This window comes from Euprymna scolopes, chromosome 9, assembly GCF_053919585.1.
Source record: "Euprymna scolopes isolate OS-2025 chromosome 9, ASM5391958v1, whole genome shotgun sequence".
Taxonomy (NCBI): domain Eukaryota; kingdom Metazoa; phylum Mollusca; class Cephalopoda; order Sepiida; family Sepiolidae; genus Euprymna; species Euprymna scolopes.
The window spans coordinates 43988130-44012947 of NC_136490.1; positions in this window are offsets into that span (position 1 = coordinate 43988130).

Sequence of the window (24818 nt, forward strand, 5' to 3'; positions counted from 1 at the left end):
CGGACTTCAAAACGATACTGAATTTAGTAAATCCGTCGCCTCTGTCGAAAGTTTTACGCCGATACACACACATGCATACACACATACATTTATATATTGTGACTAACAATTTTCGACCCAAACAAATTCAAAACTTTGTCCTATCTCTTAATAACCTTTATGTAAAATTCCAAAGTGTTTAGACCAGAAATTGTCTGAGTAATTTGGTAGACACCACATAGGTCAATTTTTGTTTACTTTGACCCCTATTATGACGCCTTAACATTTATTATTTTCGGCTCAAATTCAGTTATTAAGTTAGATCCCTGTCCATGTAAACTATATCTAAATTTTCAGGTGTTTAGACCCAAAATTATCGGAGGAGTTTGATAGAGTTCTAAAAGGTCCGATCGCTTTACTTTAACACCTTACCAGCCAAATATCAATCAATATATTACATAACGAAAACACCCTCATTTCATTTCTGTTATCTTATTATCATTTGAATTTTAGCAGACATATTCTTTCCAGAAAAAAAATATTAACTACGTTCCTATCTTTTAAAAACATATTAACGGCTATATCACGTTATTAAAAATCTCCCTCTCTTTAACAACGAAAGCTCCCCTTCTTTTTTATAAATTTCCAGCGTCTTCTTCCCCCGTTTTTGGAATAGAACAGCGTCACAGTTTGCACATGGAATATTTTCTAATAGTTGTACTGGTGTTTTTGTTTTCTTAATCTCATTCGTCAACAGAAAGTCCCAAAATAAAGACGAAACGTTGATGAACACATCACCCGGCTTGTACCTATTTATTTTTTATTTCGCTATTTTGTCGGAATACTATTTCCATTTTTCTCATCATATATATATATATATATATATATATATATATATATGTTGACTGTCTAGCCGCACTGATGAGCTGAGAAACAGCGAAACATTACTGTATGTAGATATCTATATATGTATATATATGTATATATATATATATATAGATAGATAGATAAGTAGATAGCTAGGTAGATAGATAAATAGATAGAAGTTTTAAAATCCAAGAGCAATGCGTAAAGAACCTGAATCACAAGAGGAAGAAAAGAAAAACAAACAAACAAACAAATAGACGGGTATGTTCGACTAGAGAAATGTTTAACTATTTATTCATTTATAAATCTTGCTCTTATTACATAATTAATTTGCTTCCAAATTATTGGTATGTCCGGTGTATATAAAGTTCGTTGGTCGTATGGAACTTTGATTAATTTCGGGAGAAATACCTCCGCTTTTTAAAGAGAAAACCACAGGAAAAGAGGAGGTATTTCTCCCGAAATTAATCAAAAGTTCCATAGCACCAACAGACTTTATAAACACCGGATATACCACTGACTTGGTTGCAAATCAATTCTGTTATTAGGAGAGGATTGATAAATAACTACATTTCATTTACTCGGACATACCCGTCTATTAATTTCTTTGTTTTTTTTTTCTTTCTTTCCTCTTGTGATTCCGTATTGCTCTTGGCTTTAAAAACTTCCATATATTGCTTTACCAGCAACGCTTCAAGCAAACTACCATTTACTTATTATATATATATATATATATATATATATATATATTTATATATATATATATATATATATATATATATATGTGTGTGTGTGTGCGGGGGTGCGTGTGTGGGTGTGGGTTGGTGTCGGTGGGGGTGAAATAAATCTCTTTTTTTATCGTACACCTGAAAAACTAAGATTTAAATTAGACCGAGAAAGTATCGTCGCAAGTGAAGACAAACACTTGAGAGAAATCAGCAGAGAATAAATAGGTCATCATTGCGAACATTCTCTATAAAGTGAGATGCTAATGAATTGAGATAATTTATAAAGCTATTTATACGCACCTCGCGCACGCATACTTTTGTCTCTTTATTAAACTCATTCCACCGTCTTATATATGCAGTATATAAAATAAAATAGTTATCTAACCACAAGTGTTACGCTACTACTATTTCTTATCTGTACTTATTTAATTATGGAAAGATCACTCACTTAAAAATATTTACTTATTTATTGTTAAGCTGTTGGGTTGAAGATAATAATTAGTGCTACCTAGTTGCTTCAGATAGTTGAAACGCCAAGCGACTTTATAATATATATATATATATATATATATATATATATATATATATATATATATATATATATATATATATATATATAAAGGTTTGGATGAGGATGCATTGCCAACCCTCTTTAGATATTTTAACAGACTTTATTCTCTTTCAAATATTTCTGTACAGTGTCTACTCCAAATTATCCTTGCGAAAATATTTATCGATTACCCTTCCATTCTTCTTAAACCCAAAAAGATGATGAAGCTATTCAAACCCACACTATACAGAAATGGTCTTCGTTCGTTTTGTTCGACAAAGATAATTTAGAGTAATTGTCGGATCTGCGCACAAAGACAGTTTTATAATCAGCAACTCCGTCTGTTCAGCGGATTTGCCAAACTTTGACCTGTGATCATGTCTTGCACCAGGAAAAACAACGTCATTATTTTTTAATGAGAGTAGTATCGGCATCCATAACCAAAGATACGCCCACACTTCTCTATTCCTGTGGTCAATGCCCCATATACCTTTAGTCTCACTCTGTATCCGCCTTTCATGTATATATATATATATATATATATATATATATATTTGAGTTCATATTAAACATAAATATTTTATATTATATACGAGTAACCCTATGTTGAAATCTAAATTGCCTTCTACTCGCAAGCTCAATGAATCACTGTTTCCAATTCAGGGCGTATAACATCGCTTATCACATCTTAACAGCTAATGCATGCTTCTGACAAAACATTAATGTTCACTCACTCAACATAGTTTTTAAATTTTTATGAGTACCTTTAAGTTTCACATACGCTTTACACACATTGCGTAAACCTTTACGAGAAATAGTGTTGTTGTTTTTTTTTTTAATTTTTGTACACTTTGGAGACTATGATTGTCATTAAAAAAAAACTATTCTAAACAAATCACAAATAGGAGAAAAGTTAATAATAATATATTAAACTGAGTGAGACGTTTTTCCATTGTAATGTTGTTGAAATTTCTAGAGGTAATTTAGTGTATTTTTGCACTGCATAACCATGAAATAATATCTGCTTTAATCCATCATATTCCAAAAACCAAATACATCTTAGGGCAAAATCGATTACGTTTTTGTGATGTTGTCACCTGATTTTTGTCAACACACATCATTCTAAATTAATATTTATTACGAAAATTATTTCGCCAGCAACATATGTTGATTAGTAACATCGATTAATGTAAATTTATTGGCATTTATTAAAGTAAGTACAAGTTAATTTCATATGAATTCAGCATTATTCGAACTGCAGGGATCGTTCTGCGTTTCTTCGAACTCTTAGAATGCTCATTACCAGGGAGGCCTTTCTTCAGATTCCAAACGTAGTCACCCATCATGTCTGCGTCTCACCGAGACCGATACCTGATCTCTATCTTTTACATGATTTGATGGAATCTCTTCACCTGCATGCCAGTCATTGAACATATGAGAAAATAGGTTGTGTGTAGTGATACTCAGTTGCAGTCAAAGTTTCTGAAAGAAGTCAGCATTTTGTTGATAGTTTTGGGCCCGATTGTTGACAAAAAGTTTTGTTGACGACAAGAACAAATGCTTCCATGCTTCCAGACCGACTGCGTTTACGTGAGGTTTCGGACCCTGTATCTCTGATCATCTGGCGATACTGAGTACCGACACAGATACCAGCTTCCAACTTATCCATATCCAATTCTGGTGATGTTTCGAACAAGTAAGTGAAGCGGTAATCATCCTTCTCCGGGCTTGATATGTTGCGGCCAAAAGATTATTCTGTCTCTGCGCACGTAGGGTCGGCGATGGCGTTCTTTATTCTGTAAGGTACCAATTCCGCTCATACATACAGAGCACGATTTTGTTGAAGATTTAGAGATGTTAAGATTCCAAACTATGTGATATAATGGCCCAACATCTGAAAAAGTCAAGAATACTTATTCTTATCAAAGTAAACATTTTCAATCGGAAAAATTATTTGATATGGCATTTCACTCTCAACAACTTCTTTCAAAATACTCCTCGCATAAACATTAAAGAAAACATCAAATAAAGAATGTAGCTATAGCTCGAATATTAACTTGAATGAGCAAAACTAATGCGATTTTTTCATTCAACTTATCACATCTGTTTTGAATCAGATTAAAAAAACACAGACAACAAATTTCTTATCAATCAAGAATTGCAAATTTTGTCGGAATTCTACCCAGCAGATTAAACATCAAGTGGGGTAGAGACTTGTCTAAAGTTCTGTCATTTATTTATTTTTTCCGGTGAAATATTTGAAACTTAAAGTGCCTTTCTCCTGTTTGTGACAGACAGTCCTTTTACTCTTTCTGACAAGAATAAACATTAAATATGTTTGCCTACATTCTTTTCTTTGGTCATTACTCTCTCTCCTTATATATATATATATATATATATATATATATATATATATATATATATATACACAAATATATACACACACATATATATATATTATATATATTTAGCCAGTAGAGCCTAGTGTCATAGAAATACATCCAATGAAACAACATGTGTCTACCAAAGAGTGCTCAATGAGTAAACAGAGCGGGTATATGAAATTTATACGTTTGTATCAATAAATTTCATATATATATATATATATATATATATATATATATATATATATATATGAAATTTATATATATATATATGAAATTTTTATATATATATATATATATATATATATATATATATATATACACAAATATATATATAGTAATTTATGAAATATATATGGCGATTAAGCTACACTGAATATTCGGCGTTTCATCCACTAAAGGATTCCTCATTTTTCATTAACCAAATATATATATATATATATATATATATATATATATATATATATATATATATATATATATATATATATGTACTTAATTTACTCACATAAACTAATATATATATATATATATATATATATATATATATAATCAAGAAATAAACAAATATTGTACTTGTTTGAATTTCATAATTTAGACCCCATCGTCCGTATGCGTTACATTTTTCTTTCTTTCTTTTTCTTCTTTCTTGCCATGTTGGGACGTTGGAGTAAGAAAGGTCAGGTAGTAAAAATTCGCGCGTTGTCTCTCAGCGGTTGTATTTTGAAATATCGGAATGGTGCGTCGGTTATGCGAGAATAACGTCAGGAGTGTGATTCTCCAATTTACAACATGAAAAGATACAAAAAAGAAAGGAAAAAGATGTACGAATTACTGAGGATTGACGTTAACCCCAAAATATGTCTAAATTGTAAATTTAAACTAAATAAAATATTTTTTTCATTTTCGTAATATTGCGTTGTATTTGGCTTTACAGACGCGCCTGATGAGTATTTTATTTTATTAAAAAACAATGCTTTTTAACAGAATTCGCACGCCTAATGTTTATTTCACATAGTTAACGCACAGTACCGACAGTTCAAAATAAAACCGCTGAGAGAAAACGCACAGTTTTTTTTACTCACTGCCCTTTATTTCTCTAATTTTACAATATGAAAAAAACGAGAAAAAAAAAGATGTAAAAAAACTGAGGGTGGCGTTTGATTCCGAATTATATCTAAATTATAATTTATTTGTTTTAAAACGATTGTAATTTAAAAATTCAAAGGTATAATAACGAAATAATCTTTGAAAGTACATAATTTGAAATCAACATTAAAATTCAACAAATAATTTTTCAGTAACCTAATATCTCCCCCCTCTCTCTCTCTCTCTCTCTCTCTCTCTCTCTCTCTATATATATATATATATATATATATATATATACACACACACATATATATATATGTGTGTGCGTGTATGTGGGTTCCTGTGTGTGCGTATGCATACATGCATATTTATTTGTACGTATACATACATACATACATCTATATAGAGAATTATATGAATAAATATATGGGCATCATATATATATATATATATATATATATATATATATATACATTCATACACATGTGTATACATATAAACGCGTATATACACATAGGTAATCATAAAAACGAATTTATTTTTATATGATGAATTAAAAAAGGAAAAGAATAACAGTGGTAGCTCTTTCTCTCTTTCGATTTTTCTCTCTTCCTCTCTCTCTCTCCATATATATACACTCACACACACATATATATATATATATATATATATACATATTTCTCTTTTTCTCTCTCTCTATATATATACATATATATATACATTACAAATGTACATACATATCTACATACATATATACATATATAAGCACATGTATGTACATATAGGCATACATATGTATATATACATATATAAGTATATACACATACATACGTATATATAGTAATGCATACGTATACACACATATATATATATAGACATATATATGCATGCACAAATAGGTACGAATATATATATGTGTATACATATATGCATATATATAAAGGGGGGTTGAACAACAGTCTGAAAAGCAGAGTATATTTTAATGTATTAGTAAATTCATTAATACAATTAAAGTAAAAGAAAACAGTGCTCGAATGTAGATATATAATAAGCTCGATAGGCTTATATATGACAGAGCTATTTTAATATTGAGTAAGATGATTGATAATTTATAATTAAAATTAAAAATTTAAAATCTGTTTCATAAGGAAGAACAAACAATATCAATAGATTGTACGATCGTTTCGGAAACGATGTTTTAATTGAGATAAGCAATACATCTTGGACAATATTTTTTTTTTTTACGCAGTGATCACCACTTATCAAGGCCCGGAAACAACTCAGGGATAAGGGTTATTGCAAGTACATTACGTTAGTGTGGAGATTTGATGAAGTGTTTACTTAAGGGGGCGGTTCATTAGGAATTTGTTAACATTGGACTTGAAGACATCCAATTTGTAGTCCGGTGGGAAGCAGGCAGACGGAGCAAAGTCTCTTCATTAGATAAAATATTGGGTGGGTATTTTTAAAGACACACAAAATAAACCTAGCATTTTATGTACATTTGTACATTCGTATATATATATATATATATATATATATATATATATACATATATGTGTGTGTGTGTGTGTGTGTGTGTGTGTGTGTAGAACGAGAGAGATACTTATGACTTTAACAAGGCGCACCATTAAAAGGTGTATATATATATATATATATATATATATATATATATATATATATTGTTAATTTTTTAAAATATCCTCTCTTGACCTTACACTTAAACCCCATTTAATTTTATTTTTATTTTTAATTTTAATTTTATTTTCATTTTATCTTACTTTTTTTTCAACATAAAAAAGTAACTATTTCCCTATATATTTAAAATAATTTCCAGATACATCTGCCTTACTTCAATAAATGTAGGTTTATGTTTGGTGTCTTAAAAAATCCCACGCCATATTATTGTCAATGAAGAGGCTTTGTTTCCAAAAGATACATGACAAAATTGTTGTCCAAGACATATTGTCCATCTCAATAAAACATCGTTTCCCAAATGATCGTACAATTTACTGATATTAGCATATATGAATACATTTGCATATATATATATATATATATAGATATATAGATATATATAAACACATGTACTTACACACGTATATATACGCACACATATATATATATACGTATGCATATTTATATTTAGAAATACCTATATACATATGCATACATATATATAAAGAGAGAAAGAGAGAGATAGAAAGAGATAGATAGAGAGAGAATATGTAGAAATAATATTCAAATATATGTATATATAAATATATATATATATATATATATATATATATATAGATTATTATTTTACTTAATTAATTTAGGCTTGTCATTAGCTTTGTTCGTTTGGTGAAGAATACGTCGTTTACGTATAGTTTTCACATATATCGAGTATATATAGATATAAGTTCATTCTGCCTATTGGCTTTTTTCTGCCTTCCTACAGTAGCGCTAGATCCACTTTTATTATTTTTAAACCGACGCCACTAAATTATCGTCGTGCGAGAAATATGCTCAAGGCTACTGAAAAGTTAATGAAGGCAACAGAAACTTTATCGGACATCATCGGACAGTGTGATGAAAAATCCCTTTAACAGAGACGGAAATTCTTTGCCAATGGTATGTTTAAGACCTGAAGGCATGAAATATCTTTTCGATTCAAGGAAGCAATATGTGTGGAAACACTTGTGTTTCCTGTCCAATAAGCCGCGTTCACGGAAGTATATCTTCTCTGGAAACAAACATGATAGTTACCTTTTCCTCTAACTTCTTTTACTTGGTATGCTTACCTTTTTTGTCTTCTTTTTGTGTTGTTATTGGCATTTACATTTTTACATACATATATATATTCAGATAATCTTTGTATATATATATATATATATATATATATATATATGTATGTATATATATACGTATATATGTTTTTATATATATAAATAAAGTTATGCATGCGTATTTTGTCCTACTAAGCACCGACTGAACAGCCACAGGGATTATAGAAAAAAAAATTTTTTAGGGAAGACATGTGAAGTCCACCATGGTTTCAGATATAACTTTTTATATGTAATACACTGCTCTAATTCATGGAATCCATGCAATATATATTCCTACTATATATACCTTGGTGTTTGTCCTTACATGTATGCATCAACAAAAGCATCTATCATGATTAATGTGTGGGGGAAGCGTCTATCTTGTACAGTATGTGTTGGGCTTTGTAATAATACAAACAATAAATACTTCATTGACATCAGTTAGTGTAGCACATAGACAAATAACATACGTCTCTTCGTTGTGTCATCTTCTCTTCTGGTAAACTAAATTCTATCTCCTCTCAAAAGAAACCAACAGTTGTTGATTGCATAGGAAACTAAAACGTATATCGTTACAAGACCCGGAAGCCCCTCGTGGATAAGGGTTATTGCGTTCACAGGAATCAGTTTTTCCATAGCTACCAACGTAATAAATGTACTGAGACTAAAGCTGCTTTCAGGACTGCCAGAAATCATTGTAAAAGAGTTTTAAAAAATGCAAGAGAGCTATATGCTCAGTCCGTTAAATCCAAAGTAGCTGAGCAGCGGCTTGGTTCCCACCAGTTTTGGCAAATAGCAAACAGGATTCTGAACAGAAGCGTGCGTTCTATCCCAACCATCATCAATGAATCTGAGGTCATATCGTCAGCATCAGACAAGGCCAAACTATTTCCCAAGAACTTCGCAGCTAATTCTACCCTATTCGACGAAGGCCATCAACTCCCAGTATTTCCACCTATAACAGACAACACGCTATGCAACATACAAATATCTGTGCGTGAGGTCGCCAAGCTAATCAAGAACCTTGATTCTTGTAAAGCAACTGGCCCTGACGGCATTCGAGTTATAGTGCTGAAAAAGCTCCAATCAGAACTTGTCCCCATACTTACAAAACCGTTTAAGCCTTGCCTTCAGTAGAAGTGTTTTCCAACACTGTGGACAACTTAATCAGTATGTCGTGTATTCATGAATTTAGGCAAAAATTAATCTCCTTCTCAGTACAGACTAATGAGTCTCATGTGTCATTAGGAAGTTGTTGGAATCCATATTAAATAAAGGAGTAGTCAACCATTTCAGCAGAAACAACCATCTTAGTGAAATGTAATATAGTTTCCGCTCTGCAGGATCTACAGCAGATGTGCTAACGGTTATATTTCATAGGATTAGTGAATCCCCTGACAAAGGCTTCCTTTCTAGGGCAATTTCTCTTGACATATTGAAGGCCTTCGATAAGGTATGGCGCAAGGGCCTACTTCACAAAATTTCCAGCTACGGTATCACTGGAAATGTTTTCTCAATTATTAAATCATTTCTCTCCTATAGGTTCAAAAGAGTAGTGGTTGGTGGGTAGAAACCAGAGGCCCACAATATTAATGCTGGAGTTCATCAGGGGTCTATCAATGATCTCCCAAAACGCAGACTAAATCATTGACATCTATGCTGATAACACGACCATCTATTACAACACATCAAAGGCCGTAAAGGACAACTTCTCTCTGAATCTCCCTCCTCTGATCTTGAGCGCGAGATCCAGTGGGCTAAGAGGTGACTGGTTACTTTTAATATATCCAAAACCAAGCTTTTATCTTTACATCATCAACACTTTGATCCCCATCTGGCATCAATTGAAATGGAATGCTCTCGTCTTGGGGAGGCTCCATGTTTTTGTAAGCTTCTGGGTTGGACCTTTACTCCTGATCTGAAATGGGGCACGTACATCATGCATGTTGCCAAGGACGCTGGGAAAATGGTGGGATCCTTCTAACGCTCGTGAAGATATCTTACTTCTGCTGCAATTCTCTATCTGTATAAAAACCAAGGATGGAGTACTGCTGCTACATCTGGTCAAGAGCTGCTAAAAGCAGCCTATCCTGACATGCCAGAGTACAAAATAGACTTCGTGGCTTAGTGGGGGATGCCTCCCTCCCACAGAAGAGACGTTGCGAGCCTGTCTTTCTTTTATCGTTATTTCCATGGTAATTGCTCTCTGAGCTTCAATCTCTGACCCCTTTGCCAATCTTTTACGAAAAACATCCGTCTCGCTTAAACTACTGTCATTAATTTTCCGAACTCTTTATCTGTGCCTAAACCCAATCGTAGATTCCATCAGCAAAGCTTCTTGCTTAGAAGTGCACGTCTGTGAAACCTCTTCCGTTTACCTGTTTCCTTCTTCTTCTTCTTAAGGAAATATTTATTGAACTTTTGGATTTTTAATTTCGAAATTATGATACCATACGAAATGAACGTCTACTTTATTAATAAAACGCGTAAACATGTTTTATTATGTTCTTTTAACACAAGTCGTGTTTTCATAATTAAGGGCTCCTAATAAAAAATAAAATTTGTTTATTTTATTTATGAATATAATTTATAAATTTGAGGAAAGATCAACATTTATGAAAAAGAAAACAAAAACAAAAGGGCATTAATGTAAACATAGTTTTTTCAACTAAAATCTCTTATCAACAGACTGAATGTCCGACTTGTTGCTAGGACTTCAGACAACACAGTTTTTCAGTGTGAAGGTCCGAATTTATATGTACGTAGGTAATGATAACACAGAAAACATTCATATGAACAACCAAATTATGGTCTTCTTCCAGCGATTGTATGTAGATTGTTTTCTTATAATCAAACTGATTTTGAAAACCAAAAACAGGTACAAAAGCAGAATAGTTATTCTTGAAGAGCATTAATCCATTATAAGCTTAGAAGTGCACGCCTGTCGAACTCTTTTCCGTTTGCCTGTTTTTCACCTGGCTACAACTTGGATGTCTTCACGTCCAACATAAACAAATTCCTGACAAATAAACCCCTTAATAAAGACACTCTATCAAATATCCAATACTAATGATTACTATGATACTATCCCATTGATTACTGTACACGCAATAACCCTCATCCCTGAGTGACTTCCGGGCCTTGATAAGTGGTGACCGCCATTAAAAAAAAAACAAATAAAAACAGTAATTTTGAGATATTATCGTAGTAATCGTTAGTCATGGAGATTTGTTAAAGTGTATATCAGGGGAGGTTCATCAGGAATCTGTTTATGTTGGACTTTAAGACATCCAAGTTGTAGTCAGGTGAGAAACAGGCAAACAGAAGTGAGTTCGACAGGCGTGCACTTCTAAGCTTATAATGGGGTAATGCTCTTCAAGAATAACTATTGCAGAGGTATAATATATGTTGCACAAATTCGTTATATATGATAACATTAAATAATTTATTATTTAATGATTTCAACTTGTACAGGAATCTTGGGCGTATTTGTCGAGGTTATAACTATGTAGCAGTACAAATAATATTATACCCAACAAATGAGAGGCGTAATGTACCGTATTAACGCCGTTCAAGGGATTAATCTATCGATAGAAAAAATAATGATTGTATATTAACATTTATCGCCTATCTAGTGATACTAAATCTTGTTTACAGCTAAATAGTATGACGGTGTTAGAAATGTCAAATAAGCAACACATGAAAGACGACATGAGTGAAATTCTCTTTTTTTCTGTTGTAGATATGGTAAACAATGATAGGATACTCTGCAGTGTTTATTCCCTATCCATATCCAGTCACAAAAATATTAAACAACTGTCATATATGCTTATATATTATTACAAGTTTTCAAGGAATATATTAGTTGTTTTTTTTTTGGGGGGGGGGGACACGATCAACCACTACGGTGTTAAAACATAGAGACTGGTCTAAGATTTCAAACCTTACTTTTTAATTAACGCCAAAACTTACCCCGCTTTTTAAGTAATAGATTCCATATAGTGTTTCTAACGAGAACAGAGCGAGATTTTATGTAATTGACCTTTAATGTGGCATGATGTGTGAAGTCCTTGGGTTGTAAATATCAAAAGGATCAGACTCTTTTGATTTTTCACTTTGGGGTCGCTGCAGAATCTGCGCAGTCAAAATGTTTAGAAACAAAAGGGAACACAATTCTTCCCCTCCCCTGGAAAATACAACTAATGTTGTAAACTCTTATTTCACGACAAGAGAAAATATCTAATTGTCCCAATTAAAATATCATAAAACAAAATGGAATACTAGGCTTGATGTGTGTGGTTGTGATTTTCTTTTATTTGACTGGCATCGTCGATTCTACTGTCAGCGTTACCAACCAATGCTGGTGTGTCCTTAGTCAATGTCCGTATTCTTAATCAAATTATTTGTATTATTCAGACTATATGATAATTTCTCATGAATACATCAATTTTCTAATATTGTAAATTGTTAAGATTATGTAGACATAAAATCAGAAGCACTTTGCATTAAAACCGACCCCTGCAATATTTAATGTGACCACAAAATATCAAAACATATGTTATACTTTGTATAAATTTCAACAATTGTTTATAATCTATATATTTTATAAGTGTTTACATGCTATCTTAATTTTATTGAAAGTGCACGGTTGATGGAATTTATCTTTCCCAGATAAACACAGACGCGTATTAAGGTATACTTTCACTGCTAAAAGCAATATTTTTCTCTCCAGCAACATTCTTTGTTCGCATTTAAAGAGTTTAGTCACATATTTTTGAATATATATATAAGTGTTGGGTTAGCTAATGAAAATCTAACTGCAGTAACTCTTTATTTTTTCTAATTATTTAACTAATACAACATTAATAATAAAACAAGGAAGACTGAAACTAGTTCTAAGCTTTATGTTTATGTGAAACGCCAAACATATTAATTGAGAGTGCACTGGACTAAAGTTTTAAAAGTTTCAAGTACTATTTTCGGCCAGGGCATTCATTTTACTTGTTGGAATTTATTATTTATTATTAAAGCTATATGCTCCATTTCTATAGGCGGGTAATCTAGAATATTTCGGAATGAAATATTCCGCACTCTTTTTTTATATTAGAAAACTACAAATGAGAGACGGACGGAAGAACAGTCAGACCCAGTCTTTATTAAACTGGCTGGCATTATAAAAATGTCGCAATAGAAAAGAAAACAGGATTCCATTTTTGTTATACCAATTTTTTTGTTGTTGTCCAGACCATCTACTATTTGGTCAGTTGTGTAAGGATTACGAGAGCGATATGAGCTTTCGATCATGTCGGAAAGTGACACAATATTCAACGAGCGAGATCGGAGAAGCGCCGCTGTAATCTCTTGCTCCCGACTTATCCAAGTTATGACTACATGATCATTGCCAGCACCATAAAATGCAAACCCAGATAACAAGAACGTGCCCAGATTGATAAAAATAAAGTTTTCGGACACGACTATGGTCATTGGTGTGGTTTCACGTAAGGACCACATCATGCCACCTCGCAACTACGCAGTCGGCTTGAAAATCAACACCACGGTGGTCATAGATGTGATGAAGAATGTGTTGATCCCTTGATTCAATAAGGTGCCGGCTGGCGGGCACTGGCTGTGGCAGCAGGACTCGGCGCAGGCATACAAGTACAAATATATCCAGCTTTGCTTCCGAAAGCGTGCTACGACTTTGTACCCTTCTCTCACTGACCCTTCTCCTCCTCCGACCTGAAACCGCTGGGCAACTTTGTTTGATCATACGTCGAGAACATGACCTACATGACCTCACACGACATCAACACCCACCTGCTCGCCACCATCATTCCCATCACAGCAGGAGCATATGGCACAAAGCCGGAAAGTAAGAATAATAATCCACCCACTCTAAATAAAGGGACACACTAACATATTAAAATTGCCTGAGCGGCCTCGTCGACAGTCACCGATCGCGGCGGCTCATTCACCTTGCAATAAACTAACACAATCCAAACAAGTGAGTCAAGTCCTCAGAGGATACGGCCTCTTCGAACTAGTCAGGATCAATAACTCGAAATAGATTTATACATAAAAAACACTAATGGTGAACCCATTTCTTCGAGAGCGATTGTCGAGAATAGATTCTCGATTGGTAAATCCGACGTCTCTCTTCAAAATGAAAAAAAGATACTTCTATATTCGATTTATCCTATATATCCTTCCGACTGAGGGTTCGGACGTAGGTAGTATCAGTCACCATGGTAAGTATTACTAATAAAAATTTAGTTATTATATTTTGAGAACATGCCCATAAATAAAGTTATATGATCGGATGTAACCATTAAAGGCTAATAATTACGACACCACGTTATGAGTAAATATTACTGAAAAAACTATAAATAATATTTTATATCAGTTGAATAGAGAAATATTAACTAAAAATAATTGAGGAAAAACCGAATGTAAACAATAAACTATAATGACTCATAAAATGTTATTTTTGTCAGTTGTATATATTCGAAAATAGCTAATTACCCGACAATCAATAAGCAACCAGGCTTACATGAGAAAGTGTTAATAAATATCTAGTGGGAAGATATTTAAAACCATTATGAAACTGTCACTTCACATAAATTTAAAAGGGAAATCAGCAGGCGGTTATGCATATAAAAAAATAAATACTGAATATAAATCTGAAAATAATGAAGTTAACATTTATATATAGCACAGTAGAAACACTCTGCAACCTAGACCCAATATTTTTATATCACCATCTATGTGCGCGCGTGTGTGGGGGTATGCGTGTGTGTGTGCTATGGAATATAATAAACAGGGTCTAAAGGAGTAAAGTCTCAGTAAATATATATTTAAAGGTGATGTCCTCTGAGTATTGCAGTTATGATAATCTCAGTAGGTTTAATTACCAAGAGCTATATTAATAGAAATGTTAGGAGATTAATAATAGTGGGATTATCAATCAAGTTTTCATAGAAGGAAATATAACAAAATCCTTTGTAACTGTACGATCGTTTCGGAAACGATATCTTTTTATTCATTCGATATTTACAAATAAAGGCATCTAAAAATAAGATAAATATTTCTGGATATCGTTTCATTAGAATACATGGAGCAGGGAATACACCACATTTTAACCAACTTATTGACGTAGATATAGTTTGTGAACATTGTAAGCGACTGTTTCCATATTGTTTTTGTTTTGTTTTGTAACCGCAAAACTAAAACAGTTCGTTGATATTTATGACCATTTTTTAAATGGTTATAAAAGAAGCAATTACATTTTTATAATTGCTTCAAATACCGATGATCTCTATAGTTTTTAAAGGTATCCTTATCAAAAAAGGTTTGCGCACTGAGAGGCCTCCTCATTGTTAAAAAATCAAACAAGACAAAAACAAATTAAAGAAAACAATGCAAAAGTAAACTATCATAGTTCACTTGTGCTGTAAACAGAAACATTAATTTGTATCGCACTATGTGTTATGTTTCATCGTGCAATTGTGGTTTTTAAAGAAACACTCATTTCGAACGCGCCCTGTCATAAAAAAATGGCCTAACGTGGATTTAATACGGCAACTATTTCGGATTGTTTGCTAATAAGACTTTTCAAATGTATTTGCGACATAAGATTGTGTAAAATCATCTGTTAATTGTCTACTCAAATTAGTTTCGATTATCAAAGACATCACGATAAAAAAACACCTTTCTCTGAGCACTACCAGATGCATCAAGTGCATTTGTGTGAAATTTCATAAGAAAAAGAATAACTCATATAAACGCAGACCAAGTTCTTTTTTATATAATAGTAGAGATCGCTAATATTTGGGCTAGTATTTCACTTCAGGCTTTACTTCGTCTAGATGGGAAATCTTATAACAACGTGATATTTATATTAAAGTTATGATAGTAGCTTGACAGTTTTGACTTTTCTCTTGGCCGTTGGACCACGGATTTTCTGACTATAACTTAGTTCAAACTGGTGGACTCCGATACGGGGACCACCTGATAGATTGTAGGTGCCGGCTCCTCATGCCTAAGGATTGGACCCTTGATGCTGAACCATTTTTCGATTTCAGCCTTTACTTCATCTACACGGGAAATCGGAGAGCCTCGACTTGATCAAGCGGCTTATCATGTCAAGCTCTAATATCAATATGTTCATTCGCATTATTCAGCTTTATTCTAAAAAATACCAAAACCTTACTAACCCTGTTTATTTCCATCGCAATTACCCGGGGTTTATAATCGTGTTGAAAACAAAGAGATCCAGTAACAATATCCTAAAAAAAGGAATCGTGCCTGGAAGTAATCTTTTATATAAATAATGTTTTCTCTGATTTATAATCTCATTCCCATTGGAAAAGTTCCTTCTAATTGCAATGGATTTTAGTTTTACGCAGACAATGCACTCGGAGACGATCTTATTCTGAGAATTTTGTTATTTTACACATTAATCGTGGCATTTACTACAAATTTAATTAAAGTGTGACATTTTCTAAGAGTAACGTCATGTAATCTGAGAAGCAATGCATTCTAAGATCAATTTCTTTTAAGAACTCTGTTTTCTAAAATTAATGAATTTTATGAATATGAAATAAAATGTATTATTTATATAATACTTTACCTCTTGATTCGACATTGAATAATTCGTAACTGGTTGATATGCCTTCAAACATAATTAAGCATGACGTGCTAAGTAAAATTTTGAACATCATTGGCTGATACAACATTTGTAATGCTATTACATTATTTTTCGATTCAAAATTCTACATTTTAGAAGTAGAAGGGGTTTCATGAGCTCATAATAAATTATCTTGGAAAATTCATTATGAGTTAATTTACTTCAGACCGTTACTGATAAAACAATTAAGTACCCATAGTGGACACTAGAAAAAAAAAAAGAAACGTTTCATTCAATGCCAGAAAGCGCAGGTGAAACGTTAACAAATTTGGCGGAATCTTTCACGCTTTTTTTTACTAATGGCTGGAAATACTTAATGCTTCACCAATTCTATCAAGAGTATTTTTAACCGTAACACCATCACTAAATAAGTTACCTACCACGGCTTAAGAGAGACCCATCTACCCTCGAGAGTAGGCTAGACCTAGTATTTTTACTTCGCAGTACATACAGAGCCTCGCCTTCCCAAATAGTCACCCAACTTGTACTGGCCAGGCTCAACGTTGCTCACCTTCGGTAGTCTGGCGAGAACCGATGTGTCAACGTAATTGTGTCGCATATATATATATATATATATATATATATATATATATATATATATATATATATATATATATATATATATATATATATATATATATATATATATATATATATATATATATATATATATATATATATATATATATATATATATATATATATATATATATATATATATATATATATACTTGTTTATTGTTATATAAACATGCTCACATCCCGCTGCTACAAACAGCCACTTGTTTCAATCAAACAACAGATATCATCAGGCAGCGACTTGACTATTCAAAAGTTCAATGAATAATGGATTTTTATTTTAGGTAGGAACTCTTTAGAAGTTGGAGTTAAAAAACTTAAAACACAGGACTTTAATTAAATATGATGATATCTGTTGTTTGATTGAAACAAGTGGCTGTTTGTAGCAGCGGGATGTGAGCATGTTTATATAACAATAAACAAGTATTATCAGCTCTTTTTATTGAGCACTATCTAACAACCTCGTTGAATTCATTAGTCCATTACTTTTGAATATAAAAAAAACCCGAGTATATATATATATATATATATATATATATATATATATATATATATATATATATATAACCCCCTCTCTCTTTACCGTCTATACTTTACCCCACTTCCTCTTTCACTCATCTTAAAATCCTTCTTCATCAAATATATACTTGATAAAGAACTATCTTTCTATTAGATTCATACCTAAAGCAAGCCGTTCCAGCGTGCTCTTTCGAATATCTTTACCGAGATTATATTGCCATCTTTGGTATTTTGGTAACTGTAATATTGATTCCGACGTCCATCGCACACTTAATTCAATGCTAAAATTCTATTACTCATGGGGATAATTACAATGGGATGGTATATCCACCCAATTTCGGATATACTTTGTCAACACCGAAAAAGCATTTGGACCAAAGCAAACAACACACAATCAACGCAACAACGAATAAGACAGCCCGGTATACTTTTCAAAATATCAAGAAAGTGCAGTACACTTTCGCTATATGAGAATATCACTTTCTCCCATGGATCTATTTTCTGCCCACCCGGATTTATAACCCCGAATGATATTGGGCTCCTTCCAATAATGGACAACCCAGGTTGTGTCAGGTTCTGTTTTCGTATAATTTTCTCCATATAATTAACAACAACCACCCAACAACTATTTTCAATAATTGTGCTGAAAAGCAAAATAGCGTCCATTCGCAGCTGAACATTTTGCTAACTGCATTTCATTTCCTCTGATGATAGAAACCATTGTTGAAAATCCATGGATTAAGGAAATTAAAATAACCTTTCTATGAATTCCTATGTCAAGCAATAAATTATTAAATCGAATATATGCCTCTATATGTTTTTTTTTTCAGAATTTAAAATTAAACCACAAAACATATATTGACATATTCTTAAATATTGAGATTTTCCTTTTTGGCTTGGATCTCCTTGAAAGTATTACTTCTATCATGATTTTCATCTGAATTCTATCAGTATCTTATATATATATATATATATATATATATATATATATATATATATATATATGGCGGGGTATGTGTGTGTGTGTGTTTATAAAGTAAATACATTACTTTGATATTAACCATTTTACAGCGGTCACTTTTTATATTTCGAGCTGGGTACAAAAGAAAATTAGGCTAAGTATTTGCTTCAAGGAACAGCTCGCGTTGCCAAAATGCTGCATCATTGTCTCAGTCTTACAAATACTTCCACGGAATGTGTTCCGGTAAACTTACCTAACTAGATTTGCCGAAATTAATAAATCCAATTCAATGGAGTAACCGAATAGTTGCATACATATTTTATAGCAATCCCCAGATGACGGAATAATTACTACCGTAATTAGTTCTCTCATTGAGACGCATGAATTAACAATAGTTGGCTTGCTTTCGTGTTACTTGAGCAAAAATGTAATGTCAACAAAACTGTTATTTGTAAAATTGAAGCATGGCATTTTCTCTGCAAGCAAATCCTATAATATTAGCCGTTTCGTTTCTGTTACAGTATACATTTAACCGCAAAACTCACGAAAGTACACACTAATTTAGGATGCACAAAAGTTTTTAAAATTTCACGACACTCGTTAAAAAAGCCACACTGTTAAAAAAGATAATGCAATTAAAACATAAAATGTAGTCAGATTATCTAAGAACATTAGGATGAATCAGAGAAAATACGACAGGGCTCAATTTCGCATATGATATTGACGTGACCGTTATATTATATCAAGATTTCGTCAAATCTTAACAGAGCTTTTTTAAAAGCAGCTTCATGAGGAATGACGGTAGTCAAGTAGTCAACAATACAGATAAATGAACTGGATGTTTCAAGTCTGAATCAATTTCGCTTTACAAACACCTCTTTTAAATATTATTTTAACAATCTTTTCATGCTCTCTCCCGTAAGTACCCGATGTCTTTCTAGGAAGAAATATGAGTAAAAATATACAGGAAGGAATCATTACCACAACAGAATAGTCGTATTAATAATATATGATGATGAACGCAGTTTTATGGCTGATTTCATGTGAACTTTGGCAAAACCAAGCCTTCTAGTTGCTAAACATTTTGCACTGTTATATACAATTTAATCATATGTATAGCTATTACCATACTAAAAATAGTACACATATGATCAATTTTAAAATATTTTAGTCATGCTGATGATCATGCTGATTATTAAATGATAAACTTTGTCCAAACTTAAACTTTCAACTTGCACAAGTATTATACTGTGACCTTTTGGCTATGATTACAGCTTAGTATCTGTGTTACGTTGTGGCGGGCAGTGCTAAAGATTAGAACGATTATTATAATTTATTGTTAAATTATTTTTGTGAAAAAGATATCCAGAAAAAATGTTTTAAAACAAATAATGTTAGTTAACATATTTGTTTAATATTTAACTGAATAATTTTGGGTCCAAGAAAAATCTCGTGAATAGGCGAAAAGCAGTAAAAAGGGTAAATTTGAATTCTGTTTATTAAACAAGAATATTGCTTTCTTGTTAACAGAATATTGTCGCCTTTGGCTGACGTAAGAGACACGTAACCCAGCAGAAATCAGAATTAGGAGTTAGTCTGTAACGGGAACTGCAAGAGACGAGTTGGTAGGTAACTACCTGCTGTGTTACTTAGCGGACAGGGGTTGGCTCTCTGATCCGTTGAAAGGATCTACAGGCAAATAAAGAAGATTAAAATCTGAGCCGTAGAACATTTGGAATTAAAGATTTGGAAACGATAACTCGGCGTTCGTGATGGACTATTAGGAACAAGATGCCTTCATTTCAGGTGTCTGCCCCAAGAGGAGAAGGAGCCAGTGAAAGGCACGTGGCCTGTCGGGTGCCAAGCAAACAAGGGTGTTATTTGTAATTGTTTAAGATTGCTCGGTTATTGTCCCGTTCACTATTGCCGTGAATATGTGAAAACACACACATACAAATAGAACCACTATTAAATATACCCAACAGATCGACATGTAGAGACATCGCATATACCAAGAAAACAAACTCTCCTGATAATTCTAACCACTAGACGATACATGGGTATCGACGACACAAACACGTTTCTCTTATATACGAAAGATATACGTAGACACAGTTATATAATCCAAAAAAATACACCACAACTACTGAGTAATATAAGGGCAAATATGCTTATATTCAACAGCATATACACGTAAGACATGACACCAATTATGATATATGCAGCCGATCATCTTAATGAAAAGTCTTAATAAGCTATGCAAATATTCATACCATTGCTTTAAACTTAACGCATTTGTTTCATTGACTGTTATATTTATATCATCTATTGACATCACAAAATTATTAGCAACTATAGATTTTGATTCATATTTGGTGCATAATATATTAATGTAACGCTTTAATCCATGATGTTTTAACCTTGATTTAACCATAAAGAAACATACGATAACCCGTACGAAAACGTCTAAACCTTCATTATATTGACTATTACTACTTACATTTAACCGCAAAACTCACGAAGGTACACACCCGGTGTCTAGCCATTTAGTAATTTTTTTCCTCTTTTATTGAAACAACGTAAAGACAATCGGAAATATCTTTACGAGAGATATTTTTTTAGATTTTAATAAGGGGATTTGTTTTTTAAATTAAAGATGCTAACTATTCACTTAATTTTTTATATTTCTCTTTCATTGTGTTGGCCGGTTATATTCGTCAGGTATATTTCGATATTCTTATTCTATATCCAACTTGTTTAATTTCAATGATGAGAGATCTTTATAATAAACAACAAGTGAAGCATTCATGGTGCCTCTTGAGGGCATAGTGGACGAGACTTAAAAAATGACTAAGTTCAGCATTTGCCTCCCCATTTAGCCCCACAAGTCACCAGAGATGACAAATCCCGGTGAACATGAAAGAACAGTGCAGTTTTAGGCCTTAACATATGTAAAATTAAGTCCTGAGCCATGCAAAAAAGAGAAATGACTATATACATCATTTGCTACCCCCTCATTTAGCCACAAAGTTTCCATAGCATGTGTTATGTTATCCGTTTTAGAGGGGGTACATGATGTTTACGTGACGGCCTGTATATATATTATTAAATGTTCCTTTTAGTTGACAGCACACATATTTTAAATGTTCATTAAGAGAGGAGACAGAGTGACAGTAGTTACATGTTGGAGACATTTATACGGAGAGAGTTCATATTCAGAACACATATACTTTGGTGAGAAGATGAAGTGGTATATATTGATACATACTGGAGTGATTAAACGCATTATCATTTCTTGTTGGAATGATGAACACAGAAAGGCGGCAGTTATACAAAAATGATGGTAGTTTATTCTTCACCATGTCGGAAATGATTCATGGATTCAAAGTTGTTACATGGTTCTTTCGAAGCCTCCAGCTCCCAAGAGGGTGCTCTGACTCTAACTGAGAATCGGCCTGATCCTCTCTGCTTCTCTGCCTCTCTGATATGAATCTGATTCTCATTCTCCCCGTTTTCTCTGCGAACCCTTTCCTATATTGAGAAATTATTTCTGCCATGACGTCACATATGCCTGGCAAACATGACCACAACTCACGTGTTTCAAACATGCGCGATTTGCACGTTTTGAAACAATTTTCCATTCTCTTTGTTGTTTTCCAAAAGGAATTTAACTTCCTTGGTAATACTCTAACCGATATGTTTTATTGTGCATTCTTTCTAAGAATGTGAATAGATTTTCCAGCCAAACTTTATTCATTAAATATTTTAAAAGAATTAACAATTTAACTGAGCAATCTATTTAAAACCTAGTGTCCTTTAAATCTTATCTACATTTATAAAACTTATCTTCGATTCTCGTTTTATCTGATATCATTTTAATTTTACTAATTCTCTTTTTTTACTTACCTGAAATAGGGACAGCCCTTTTCATGTAACACTCCTTTTGGGTGTAGGGTCGTATGTCCTATAACTCACGTCAGCTGCTTCATCCAGCAACCGTTATGCCGTAAACTCAGGTCTCATTTTACCTCTTTACGAAATCGACGACTCTTCGTCCAAATGTGTTCTTGATCCTTTCTTCCGCATGGTTGTTCTATTAATTAGAGCTTTGTTTTCCCTTTTTTCAACTATCTAATCTTTTTGGGAGTTTCTCAAAGCTCATTTATCCTTGTGGTTGACTTACTAAGTTTAAGATATACCTTTCGTCCACTGATTCACTTGGATTTCCTTGCTCGGACTTTTGGAATTTCGATGATGATTTAGAAAATATCACCCTTAAGTAACTAACCATTGTGCGCCAAAATACCTATTTGCGCACTAAATTCTATCTATGAGCCGATTTTTGTGATTTCTTTTTTTCATCAGAGCGTCCAAGATCCAGCAGAGATATCCCACCTTCATGCGCCTCTTAAAAGATACAATGTTATATCTTCCAACGTACTTACGGTACATTTTACTTTTCTTTCACTTCATTATGCTATATGTTATTAGCCTTCGGACTCTCATAGCCCATTTTTTATAAGGACATCTCGTATCCTTCCAACGCCTGCCTTATAATTTACGGTGCCGAGACTTACCCTCTGCGCGAAGCCGTTACATGCAGCCTGCTTTAAAAAGCACATAATATCGCAGGTTCCCATCTGTATTTTTCTAATTAGGCGCCCCTCTAGTGCTTATAATCTCCCTAGCAAGTTACTCGTCTTGCGAAAAATGTTATGGGCATCATATAAAAACAAAATCCAATTCTCAAAAGGAAAATATATTTCTTTCGGCTTATCACATCTGAAAACTCTGAAAATACCCGTTTACGTAATTTATATTATCCCCTCTCTAAAATTCTAACTGATTTCTAAACCAACCATTTGTCTTAACTTGTTTCATTTTTATTTATTTTCCTATTACTTGTTTCTTTTGATTTTAATGTATATTTAATTAAAACTTTGAATTCCTGATGTGAAATACAATAACCCATACATTTAAGACAATTTTTAACAAAATACATCATTAATATATTAAACTGGATTTACACTACACTTACAATTATAACTTTTTCATTGAAAAAATGTTTTCTTCGTAACAAACAACAACAAAAGTGTTTTTAAAACACTGGAACACACAGAGGAAAAAATATAGTTATTTTTTTTAAGTATCTATATAGAGTCAATATTTAAAATTGCCATTTTTTTTCAAAAATCAAAAACAATACGACTGGAAAGCAGAAAAGTTCAACTATGCGCAGAAAAATGATTTTCATTTCTGCATCTTTTTTTGTTAATAAGCGTATTACATTCTACTTCATAATATCACAAGATGTTAAAAGTACCTGCGACTTTGACACAAAAGTGTTACAAAATATTTGACAGCTGAACTTAAAAAAAATCTGCTTTGACCCGCATTTACAATAACATTACTGACACAGATTTATTTCCTTGCGTATACGTGTGCATATATTTTTAAAACAAATATTTTTATCAATAAATATCATATATTCTCATGTTTCACGAAAACACACATTTCTCTGTGTGTGAGAGTTTTAGGCTTTTATTCTGTTATTTTTTTCTTTGCGGCATATCAACATTTATTTCTTTTTTTGGTAATGTACACATTTTATCATTATGTATTTGTGTCTAGCTTGTTTTTGGTTCTTTTTTTGACACTGTGCATCT